This window comes from Elephas maximus, chromosome 2 (assembly GCF_024166365.1).
Source record: "Elephas maximus indicus isolate mEleMax1 chromosome 2, mEleMax1 primary haplotype, whole genome shotgun sequence".
Lineage (NCBI taxonomy): Eukaryota > Metazoa > Chordata > Mammalia > Proboscidea > Elephantidae > Elephas > Elephas maximus.
In genome coordinates, this window is record NC_064820.1 from 21,148,116 (window position 1) to 21,157,121 (window position 9,006).

Below are 9,006 nucleotides of genomic sequence, written 5' to 3' on the forward strand. Positions count from 1 at the left end.
AATATATGATTGTCTTTTTTCTTCCCCCTCATTTAAAAAACAGTATAATAATCCCTCACCAAAATCCACAGGAAAATCTTCATGTTTACAAGGACAGACTTGAAAATACTATGCTATGTGAAGTAAACTAGACACAAAAGGACAAGTGTTGTATGATCTCACTTACATGAAATACCTAACATAGGCCAATTCCTAGAGACCATAGTTTATTAGTGGCGACCAGGGGCTAGGAGAAGAAGGGAGTGGGCATTGTTGCTGAAGGACCACAGAGTTTCTGTTGGGAGTGATGAAAAACTTCTGGAAATAGCTGGTGGTGATGGCTGTACAGCATGGAGAATCCACGCAATGCCCCTCCACTGTACGCTCAAACATGGTTGAAATGGGACATTTTTTGTTATATCTATTTTACCACAATAAGATTTAAAAAAGTTTACAATATTTCTATCAACATTGTGGTCCTTCATGGTAGAGGATCACAAGTGACAAGTTTCTGGTTGATTCATCTTCTTCAGACCTGATATAAGAAACAATCTAAGTCATAGCAGCTTCAGGCTTGCAGGGGAAACCGTTGGAGCTCTCTTGGAAGCGTTTTCTCCCTCTGGAAGCAGCTTCCCTGTCCACTAGATGCTCCAGGCCATGCGCCTTTCTCCCTCCAAGCAGCAAACAATTATGTCTCCAATTGCCCTAAGAGAGTCCAATCTTTAGTCAAGGCACATAAGAAATAGGCTGCCTGCCGCCATTTTGGAGTGACAAATATCAGAGTTTTGAGGAAGATGCTAAAATGATGATGAAACCCTTGGTCCACTGAGATACTGAAGCACCAGTGCAGAGAGTCTCAAGTGATTGTAAGTCTGGAACCAGTGCTCCCTTCAGCAGTAGGACTTTCCAGGCTATGGCCTGAGAACGTTATCTTACTTGCTTGCTTTGGACTCATCATTAACCCTTACAGGAGGACACGCTGGTTGGTAAAGTAGAGGGCCATCAAGGAGAGGGATGCCCTTGGTGAGATGGATTGGCACAGTAGCCACATAGATGGCCTTGGTGGTGATCATGATTAGGATGCAGGACCGGGCATCTGTTTACAAAATGTCACCAGCAGTCAGAATCCACTCCACCAATAACAGGCTTTGCCCCAGAGGAAGGGTCATTTTTGGTACTCCCAGTTGAAGATTTGCCACTTGGACTTGGGCCTGCCAAAGGCCTCCATCAGATACTTGGGCTGCAAGGGTGGCATTTTGCCCCACTTCTCACACACATCCAGCGCTTCTTCTACCACCTCCCTGACTAGGATCCTGGAAATACCACCCACAACAACAACAACAACATTTGGAGACACCAAGGTGCCAGCGATGGACTGGATCAGCTCTGTCATGGCCGCCTTCGGGAATGCTGCCCGCCGATACATTTCATAGCGCTTCAGATGCTCCTCAGAAAAAGAAGAAACCAGGATGTGCGTCTTCTGAAGCTCGGTTTCATCTGCTTTCTTCTTTCTGGTATGTCTTTCCCGTGTTTTGGCTGCAGGAGTAGGTGGAGATGAGTCTTCTTTCCACTTGCTGTTAAACCAAAGACATCCTAACTCTTGAACATGCCTTCCTCCACAGTGGCTTCCTTTCCCCAGAATTCTGTCCATCTTGAGTTCCCAGGGGCCCAAGGGAGCAGCAGGCTGCCACCCCCCCCCCACCCCTGTCCATCTGCCTTTGTTCGTGGGCCACTCCATGTTGGTGAGAAGATGAGGCCAGAGGAGATGCGAAGCTGTCAGATGCAGGAGCTCAGGCCATAATATGTTGAATGCCTGTGGCCTTGCTGGATGTTGGTTGGGGGTTGCTCTCAGCTCCAAGAAGCTGGTTCAGGTCCTTGGTGTTCAAGGGCAGCAGTGGAGATCTCCTTGACATGGAATGTCTCTTGGCCTTGGCATCTTTCTGACTTCAGGAAGACACTAGTCCCTTTTAAAGACTCATGTGGTCATGTCTGACCCGTGGTTTTTCACTTTTGATTGGTGAAAAGTCAACAGGGTAATGGTCTAATCATGGGAGTGATATGCTTATGGGAGTTGTAGGTTTTACATTCATAGGTTCTCTTTGCACTCAAGGGGAGGGGGGAATATACACAAGGGGTGGGGGAAGAAACTGAGGATTTTGCATATCAGTGATGGGATGTCTTGGCATTCATTTTAGAGCTCGGCCTACCTCAGAGATCTTGAAAGCTTACATTTGATGAGATTGAAACATTTATATTAAAAATAAAACATTGTTATAAAGTTGCATTTTAGAACACATGAATGACTGAGCAAAATCCTACCTGATAAAATAGTAAGTCCTTTATCAGGTGCCCTGAGGAAGTACTGGGCTTAGGAGGGGGGCTGCTGTTGTTGGAGCTGCCCTCCAGTGAGTTGTTCTCATAATGACCCTATGGATAACAGAAGGAAAGGTTGCTCAGTCCTGTGCCACCCTCACAATTGTGGGTATGTTTGAGCCCAATTGTTGCAGCCACTGCATCAATCCATATCTTTGAGGGTCTTCCTCTTTTTCGATGACTCTCTACTTTATCCAATTGTTATGAGTTGCATTATGCCAAATAGAAATATGTGTTGTAAATTCCAACCTCTATGTCTGTGGTTATAATCCCATTTGGGAAAAGGTTGTTAAGTTATTGAGGCATCATTAGTGTTGGATGTATCTTGAGTCAATCTCTTTTGAGACATAAAAGAGGGAAGTAAGTAGAGAGTAGTGGGGGCCTCGTACCACCAAGAAACAAGAGCCAGGAGAATAGTATGTCCTTTGGCCTTGCTGGATATGGTTGGGGATTGCTCTCAGCCCCAAGAGGCTGGTTCAGGTCCTTGATGTTCAAAGGCAGCAATGGAATGCTCCTTCATGTGGAAACTCTCTCATGCTTGGAATGTCTCTGACTTCAAGAAGGTGCCCGTCCTTTTTAAGATCTCATGTCATCACATCAAACACATGTGACCTTTTTCCATTTTGATTGGCTCAAAGTCAACAGAGTAATAATCTAATCATGGGGGTGATACAGTCATGGGAGTTGTAGGTTTTGTATTCACAGGTTCTCTCTGCACTCAAAAGGAGAGGAATATGCACAGGGTTGGGGGGTTGCAGGGGATTATGCAAATAACAGGAGTGGGTATCTTGGAATTCATTTTAGAGTTCTGCCTACCACAGAGATCTTGAAAGCTTACATTTGATGAGACTGAAACAATGAGACGTCGTTATAAGGTTGCATTTGAGAAAACTTAAACGTCTGGGCAAAACTCCAACTGATGAAATAGTAAGTCCTTTATCAGGTGCCCTGAGGAGGTGCTGGCCTGGAGAGTGGGACTGTTGTTGTTGTTAGGTACTCTCTAGTGGGTTCCTACTTATAGAAACCTTATGTATAACAGAAGGAAAAGTTGCTCAGTCCTGCGCATCTTCACAATAGTAGCTATGTGTAAGCCCAGCTGTTGCAGCCACTGTGTCAATCCAAGTCTTTGAGGGTCTTCCTCTTTTTCGATGATTCTCTCCTTTACCATGTGTTATAAGTTGCATTATGTCCCACAAAAATATGTGTTGTAAATTCCAACCTCTATTTCTGTGGCTATAATCCCATTTGGGAAGGGATTGTCTTTGTTAAGTTGCTGAGGGAGCATTAGATGTATCTTGAGTGAATATCTTTTGGGATATAAAAGACAAGAAACAACCATGCAGATCAGAGATGGGGGAGGAGATATGCCAAGCCACATGAAGACTACCCAGGAGCAGAAGCTCAAAAAGAGACAGGGACCTTCCTCCAGAGCTGAAAGAGAAACAAAGCCTTCCCCTAGAGCTGGCGCCCTGAATTCTGATTTGTAGCCTCCTAAACTGTGAGAAGATAAATTTCTGTTGGTTAAAGCCACCCATTTGTGGTATTTCTGTTAAAGCAGCATTAGATAACCGAGACACCAAGAATAATGTCTTTCTCCTTGGATTGGTCCCTCCTGACAACATGTCCCAAGTAAGCAAGACAAAGTCTTACCATCCTCTCTTTAAAGAGCTTTCTGGCTGTATTTCTTGTCAGTCCATGGTATATTGAATATTCTGTGTCAACACCATAATTCAAGTACATTAGTTCTTCTTCAGTCTTCCTCATTGCCTTAGTCATCTAGTGCTGCTATAACAGAAATACCACAAGTGGATGGCTTTAACAAAGAGAAGTTTATGCCTTCACAGTAAAGTAAGCTAAAAGTCCAAATTCAGGGCTTCAGCTCCAGGGGAAGGCTTTTTTCTCTCTGTTGGCCTTCTCATCAATCTTCCCACAGATTAGGAGTTTCTCTGCACAGGGATTCAGGGTCCAAAGGACTTGCCCTGCTCCTGGCACTGCTTTCTTGGTGGTAGGGGTCCCCTCTGTCTGTCTGCTTGAGTCTCTCTTTTATATATCAAGAGACGGCCTCAAGACACAATCCAATGCTGTAGATTGAGTCCTGCTTTACTAACACAATTGCTGCCCATCCTCCCTCATTAACATCATAGAGGCAAGATTTAGGATATATAGGAAAACCACACAGTACCGGGAATCATGGCCCAGCCAAATTGATACACACATTTTTTGGGGGGACATAATTCAATCCATGACACTCATCCATTGTCTAGCTTTTGAATGCATATGAAGCGAATGAAAAGACCATGGCTTAGGTCAGGCTCACCTTTGCCATCAAAGTGACATCTTTGCTTTTTAATTCTTGAAAGAGGCCTTTTGCAGCAGACTTGTCCGGTGCAACACATTTTCTGATTCCTTGTCTGCTGCTTCCATGTGTATCGATTGTGAATTCAAGTAGAATGAAATCTTTGTCATCTTCAATCTTTGATTTTCAAAATGATCATATATGCACGATTTTCTTCATGTTACTTTTTTCTTTCATGTATACCTCATGGAAATCATTACAAATCAAGCAATTTACTTTACGTGAAGTCAAAGTAGTCATATTATTCAATAATGTGGATGTATCATAAATTATCCAGTTACTCTCCTAGTGATGACATTCATTATTTCTGGAGTTTTTATCATTGAGAGTAATTCTGCAATAAACACCCATGTATGTTCATCTTTCTGTGTTTTTGTTTTTATTTCTGTAGGATTTCTCTTGACACTTTAAGCCTAGGGCGGATTAGTACTTTTTAGAGATTATTTAAATAGACTTAAGAAAAAAAAAAAAAAAAAGGGCTGAAGAACACGTGAACTTTACTAGAACATACGGCATCATCCAGAAGGGGTGCAGAAGGGCTAGACTTGGAATTGATGTAGTACTGCCAAACGTATCATAAACAGCTCTTGATAATGAGATTACCACTGCTGTAGGGGCTAAAAGGCTAATCTTTTGACATTTAAGTGTATGGATAATTATACTGGCATATGCTCAAAAGTGTCTTTAGGAGTTAAGAATGCACCTTTCTATCTTAAAATTCAGCTCCTTTGCTATTAACATCAGTTTTTTTCTTATAAGATCCAGAACTTAATTTTGAAACAAAAGTTTTATTTTTCCTATTGTTTTTCTTTCTGTGCTCTAGGTTTTAGATATAGATGTTAACTCATTAATGACCTTCGTTAGCTCACATGGTCTACTTATTATGTAATATCAATTCCACTTAAATTATGTACTTTCAAAAGTACTTCTAAATTATACTATAAAAATAATATTTATTCTGTGGCTACCAGATATCAACAATGTGACAGATCCCAATTATGAAAAGTCATAATTATTACTTATCCAGCTACTGTCACAACCCATCAATGTAATGTAACACACAGGTTTGCTTATCATTCAGATTGGAGAACAAATAATGTTTATCAAACTTTAATATCCACATAAATCACCTGGGAATTTTGTTAAAATTCCTTTTCTGATCCAGAAGGTCTGGGGTGGAGCCTAAGCATCCTTGTTTCCAGCAAGCTCCCAGGTGAGGCCGATGCTGCTGTTCAGCAGACCACACACATTCAACAGCAAGGGGCTAGAAGACCAACCAAGTGCCGGGCATTAGGCCATGCAACAAATTGACTACTTCAGTAGTTTTTATCTAAGGCATAGAAGCAAGGATAGAGACTATGTCTCACATATTTTGGACATGTTATCAGGAAGGATCAGTCCCTAGAGGACCGATGCTTGGTAAAATAGAAGTTCAGTGAAAAAGAGGAAGACCCTCAAGGAGGTGCAACGACACAGTGGCTGAAACAATGGGCTTAAGCATAGCAACAGTTGTGAGGCTGGGGTAGGACCAGGCAGTGTTTTGTTCTGTTGCACATAGAGTCGCCATGAGTCAGAATCGACGCAAGAGCACCTAACAGCAACAAACATCTAAGGCGTATCTTTGTTCAGAATGTATCTTTCCTAAGGTCAAAAAATTCATTCAACTGTAACTTACTAAACTGATACTTATTTGAATCTCTTGCATATCATAATCATCATATTCTTCATAACTCTGGGCAACAACCTTCATGGCACCATTCGGTTTTTCCTCTTTGGCACTCGCATTCTTTTTCTTGGGTGCTATAACAAATTATCACAAACTTGGTGGCTTAAAACAATAGCAACCTATCCTCTCACAGTTCTGGAGGCCACAAATTCAAAATCAAAATATCTGGAGGGCTGCACTCCCTCTGGATAGTCTAGGGGAAAATTCTTCCTTGCCTCTCCAAACTTCTCGTGGCTGCTGACATTCCTTGGATTCCTTGGCTTGTAGCTGCATCACTCCAATCTTTGTGTCCATCTTTACATCACCTCCTCTGTGTGTCTGAGATTTCTCCTCTTCTATCTATCTCAAATCTTCCTCTACCTTTCTCATATAAGGACACTCGTCATTAGATTTAGGGCCCCCCAATCAATTCAGGAGCCCTGGTGGTGAAGTGGTTAAGAGCTATGGCCGCTAACAAAAAAGGTTGGCAGTTCAAATTCTCCAATCGCTCCTCAGAAACTCTATGGGGCAGTTCTCCTCTGTCCTATAGGGTCACTATGAGTTGGGAATAGATTTGATGACAAAGGGTTTAGATAATTCAGGGTCATTTTTCCATCTCAAGATTCTTAGCTTCATTACATCCACATTTTCTCCAATTGAAGTGAAATCCACAGGTTTGAGGATTAGGGCATGGTCATATCTCTTTGGGGGCCACCATTTAACCCACTGGAGGGACCAATCTCTGGAGAAGGACATAATGCTTAGTAAAGTAAAGGGTCAGTGAAGAAGAGGAAGATCCTCAATGAGATGGATTGACACAGTGGCTGCAACGATGGGCTCAGACATAGCAATAATTGTGAATATGGTGCAGGGACCAGGCAGTGTTTTGTTCTATTGTATGTAGGTTGCAATGAGTCAGAACTGACTAGACAGGACCTAACAACAACATTCAACCTACTACAGCACTGTGCCAGCTGGAAGCCTTCTTTTAAATATTTTTCTGAGTCCCTTAGATCATTAATATTTAGTTTCCAACATTTCAACTTTTAGCAGACTTGACAGAATCAAGTAGTACATACATATACATACCATAAGGAACCCTCCTAGTACAATGATTAAGCACCCACCTGCTAATGGAGGTTTTAACCCACCAGTGGCTCCATGAGAGAAAAGAACTGGTGATCTGCTTGTTGTGTCAGTTCTGACTCATAGGGACCCCATGCACAACAGAATGAAACACTGCCCAGTCCTACACCATTCTCATGATCCTTGTTAGACTTGAGCTCGTTGTTGCAGACTCTGTGTCAACTCATATCTTGAGAGTCTTTCTCTTTTTCGCTGACCCTCTACTTTACCAAGCATGATGTCCTTCTCCAGGGACAGGTCCCTCATGATAAAATGTCCAAAATAGGAACATTCTGGCTGTACTTCCTCCAGGACAGGTTTGTTCCTTCTTCTGGCAGTCTACAGTATGTTCAATATTCTTCCCTGACACCATAATGGACAGGCATCAACTCTTCTTCAGTCTTACTTATTCATTGTCCAACTTTTGCATGCATATGAGGCGAATGAAAATACTATAGATTGGTAGGGTGCACCTTAGTCCTCAAAGTGACATCTTAGGCCTTTCAGCACTTTAGTAAGGTCTTTTACAGCAAATTTCCCCAATGTAATAAGTCAATACTGCTGTTTCCATGGGTGTTGATTGTGGATCCAAGTAAAACGAAATCCTTAACAACTTCAAACTTTTCTCCATTTATCATGATGTTACTTACTGGTCCAGTTTTGAGGATTTTTCTTTTCTTTATGTTGAGGTGTAACCCATACTGAAGGCTGTGGTCTTTGATCTTCATGAGTACTCAAGTCCTCTTCACTTTTAGCAAGCAAAGTTGTGTCATCTGCATATCACAGGTTGTTAACGAGTCCTCCTCCAATCCTGGTGCCCCGTTCTTCTTCGTATACTCTCATCTTGGATCAGCATACAGATTGAACATTGTTGATGTTGTTAGGTGTCTTTGAGTTGGTTCCGACTCATAGCGACCCTATGCGCAACAGAACAAAACGCTGCCCAGTCCTGTGCCATCCTCACAATTGTTGCTATGCTTGAGTGCATTGCTGCAGCCACTATGTGAATCCATCTTGTTTAGGGTCTTCCTTTTTTTCACTGACCCTCTACTTTACTAAGCATGAAGTCCTTCTCCACGGACTGATCCCTCCTGACAACAACGTCCAAACTATGTGAGATGCAGTCTTGCCATCCTTGCTTCCAAGGACCATTCTGGTTGTACTTCTTCCAAGACAGATCTGTTCATTCTTTTGTTAGTCTGTGGTATATTCAATATTCTTTGCCAACACCACAATTGAAAGGCGTCAATTTGTCTTCGGTCTTCCTTATTCATTGTCCAGCCTTCACATACATATGAAGCGATTGAAAACACCATGGCTTGGGTCAGGTGCACCTTAGTCCTCAAGGTGATATCTCTACTTTTTATCACTTTAAACAGATCTCTTGCAGCCGATCTGCCCAATGCAATGTGTCTTTTGATTTCAGCTACTTCCATAGGTATTGACTGTGGATCCAGGTAAAATGAAA

The 9,006-nt window shown here is 42.2% G+C and overlaps 1 pseudogene; it reads right to left on the reverse strand.

Annotated features, from left to right (window-relative positions):
• Nucleotides 1–1,144: 1,144 nt before the first annotated feature.
• On the reverse strand, nucleotides 1,145–6,728 carry LOC126062100 (transcription initiation factor TFIID subunit 11-like; annotated as a pseudogene).
• Between the last annotated feature and the right edge of the window lie 2,278 nt (nucleotides 6,729–9,006).